This window comes from Orycteropus afer, unplaced genomic scaffold (assembly GCF_000298275.1).
Source record: "Orycteropus afer afer isolate SDZICR_OR568_19922 unplaced genomic scaffold, OryAfe1.0 scaffold00176, whole genome shotgun sequence".
NCBI lineage: Eukaryota > Metazoa > Chordata > Mammalia > Tubulidentata > Orycteropodidae > Orycteropus > Orycteropus afer.
The window spans coordinates 2469202-2472531 of NW_006921763.1; the positions used below are offsets into that span (position 1 = coordinate 2469202).

Sequence of the window (3330 nt, forward strand, 5' to 3'; positions counted from 1 at the left end):
TGTTATGCCAGTTGAGCTTGATGTCCACTGCGGCCATGGTCCTGAGCCCACCTGTCGCCTTTTGGTTTTTGCTCAAGGTTTCCTTCCCTGCTCTGTGGGGGCTGCTTATATCTGAGTTGTCATTCAGAGGAAGCACAGGCAGACTTTCCTTCATTTCAGGAGGAGGGACTGGCATTCCCCAGAAGGATCTCCAAGAGATCTGTCTTACTGGTTTCAGAGCCCCAATGGTCCTGTGGTGGTTGAAGAGCAGTCTCCACTTAGGTCAACCACCTCCTGAATCCACTGTAGGGAACCTTCTGTATCAGTCTAGCAGGTGACACTTACCATCTGGTGAAGAGGTAGTCACACTCTGAACAGACTCAGAGCCGTCCCTGGAGTATGCTGGCTGTGAGTGTAACCTCCACTCAAGATACCTCCTTCCTAGCAGACAGCAGCCTCAGTCAGCAGTCCTCAGCACTGACTGTAAGGGGGAGCACACACACCCAAACTAATCCCCAGGGAGGTTTGTCCTGTTGGTTTCAGAAGCCTGAACTGTGGGGTACACAGGGAGGCAGGCAGGTAGAGTGCTGACTATGGGAGCAGACTCCACTGTTGGGCCCTTGTGTAGCAATTCACAGCAGAGTTTCAGGTTACAGTGTCGGAGGGCAGAAGGGACTGTCACACTTTAAACAGACTTTCAGGGAGGTCTGCCCTATTGCTATCAGAGCTGTCCTGTAATATGTTGGCTGTGGGTGTAGCCTTCATTAAAGATGACTGCTTCTTAGCACAAAGCAGCCTTAATCAGCAGTCCTCAAGACCAATCCAATGGGGGAGCATGCAGACTTGAACTGACTTCCTGGATGGTCTGTCTTGTTGATTTTAGAGGCGTGGGCTATAGTGTGCACAGGGAGGCTGGTACAGTGTTTACAATGGGAGCAGAATCCACTGCCTGGGCTTTCTGTAGCAATTTGCAGAAATGGTCCATAGGGTTTCCAAGGCTGTAAATCTTTGCGGAAGTAGGCTGCTATATCTTTTTCCCATGGAGCAGTGGTTTCAAATAGCTAACCTTTTGGTTAGCAGATGAGGGCTTTAACGACTATGCCACCAGGGCTCCTTCCATAAGTGAAATCTCAGGAGGCTTTTACAGAAGTCTCAACTAACTTCAGACGTGCTAATAAGAGGTTAAGGAGCTCTGGTAGTTTAGTGGCTAAGACATTTGGCTGTTAACCAAAAAAAGGTTCAGTGGATCAAATCCACCAGCCTCTCCATGGAAGAAAGATGAGGCAGTCTGCTTCTGTAAAGATTTACAGCCTTGGAAACCCAATGGGGGTCACTGTGAGTCGGAATTGATTTGATGGCAGTGAATTTTTTTTGGAATGAGAGGTTAGGTTGAATTAGCTTGGGAAAGCCACATGGCTGTAACCAAGTGAGAAAGACTAGACTGTGATTTCATCAGCAGCAGAGTTTAGCTGAGAATGCTAGCAAGGCAGATGGGAATAGGGCAAGCAAGGGTCATGGCCCAAGAGACCAGAGGAGCCAGAAAATATTACTGTCTAAGAATTCCTGAATCTCCAGATTTTTTCCTTTCCACATAATACATACTGCTGCTGTCTCTCTTGACATGTATCTGGTTGCATGTATCTGGTTGCAAGCTCAACTGGCATAACATACTGCATTACAATAGCGTCTTCCCCTACCCTTAATAAACACCTTATTCCCAATTAGTCAGTCACATTTTACTGAATTCAGATTGTACACACTCAGTTCACAATATGCTATAGTAGAAATGCCTGTCTTTAGAGACTTAATTTCGGAGAACAGTCTAACAGTGCTGAGAAAATAAATGTAGAAAGATAAAGCCAGAGTGTTTTAATCAAGAGTCTTAGCTTGTAGGTAATGGAAGTCATCTTCATTTAGCTTGACCATAAAAGGAAGTTTTTTGCTCAAGGTTTCCTTCCCTGCTCTGTGGGGGCTGCTTATATCTGAGTTGTCATTCAGAGGAAGCACAGGCAGACTCCCTGAAAGTCTGTTTAGAGTGTGATAGTCCCTTCTGCCCTCCGACACTGTAACCTGAAACTCTGCTGTGAATTGCTACACAAGGGCCCAACAGTGGAGTCTGCTCCTATAGTCAGCACTCTACCTGCCTCCCTGTGTACCCCACAGTTCAGGCTTCTGAAACCAACAGGACAAACCTCCCTGGGGATTAGTTTGGATGTGTGTGCTCCCCCTTACAGGGATACTGGGGTATCTCATGCAACTTAAGGGCAAGAGTTTTAGCCAGGACTCAGGGAGAGAATGAAATCAGTAATGGGAAAGATACCAGCACTTGCTTTATCTCTGCTTCTTTCTTAGTAGCTGCTGTATTCTCTTTTTGTCTGCAGATCTGCTTTCTCTACTTCTGTCGTCTGTGTGGAAAAAGCCATACTGTTATACTCCAGCTCTTGATCTTATATGTTACAATTGTATTTTAGCTTCTTCACTTAGACTAATTTGTCTCTAAGCCCCAACTAAATTCCTGTAAGAGGGAATGTTACTGGCTTAGTGTGGTTCAGGTGCATTCCCTTGGTCCAATTCCCTATATCCAATGGAGTGGGATTCTGCACTGGAAACAAACTGGAGGCCAACCCCTATAGAATATCTGAGCTTAGGGGCTGAGCACTGTTGTTCCCAGGAAAGTGGAATTGTTGTAAGCTAGAAGTATGCCATATGTCTTAATCCAAGGGGATTAAGACTAATTTAAGAGGGATAGAAGAAATAAGGTTATTATTTAGCAAGAAATTGAGAATCGTTTCCTTCTTATTGTCTGATCTTTTTGTTGTCATCTTTACTAAGGGTCATTGGTGGCACAGAGGTTAAAGAACATGGCTGCTAATGAAAGGTTGGTGGTTTGGACCCACTCCTGTTCCACAGGAGAAAGATGTGGCATTTTGCTTCTGGAAAGATTTCAAAGCCTTTGGAAACCCTATGGGGAAGTTTTGCTCTGGTTCTACTCTGCTCTTTGGGGTTGCTATGAGTCAGAATTGTCTTGATGGCAGTGGGTTTGGGTTTTTATTTTTTTCTAGCAGGGATATTTGTATTTTATCACTTTATTTACCAACTTGCATTTTTTCTTTCATTTACTCATGGTTTTAACATGATCATATCAATTGATGCAGAAAAGACATTTCATAAAATCCAACACCCATTCCTGATCAAAACTGTCAGCAAAATAGGAATAGAAGGGACATTCCTCAACATAATAAAGGACATTTATGCAAAGCCAACAGCCAACATTATTCTCAATGGAGAGAGACTGAAACCATTCCTCTTGAGAACAGTAACCAGACAAGGATGCCCGCTATCACCACTTCT

At 44.4% G+C, this 3330-nt stretch overlaps 1 protein-coding gene across 1 annotated transcript in view; it reads left to right on the forward strand.

Moving 5' to 3' along the window:
• The window catches only part of NSUN7 (NOP2/Sun RNA methyltransferase family member 7), a 123193-nt gene that overhangs the window by 23449 nt on the left and 96414 nt on the right, over nt 1-3330 (forward strand). The gene's annotated exons all lie outside the window — the stretch shown is intronic.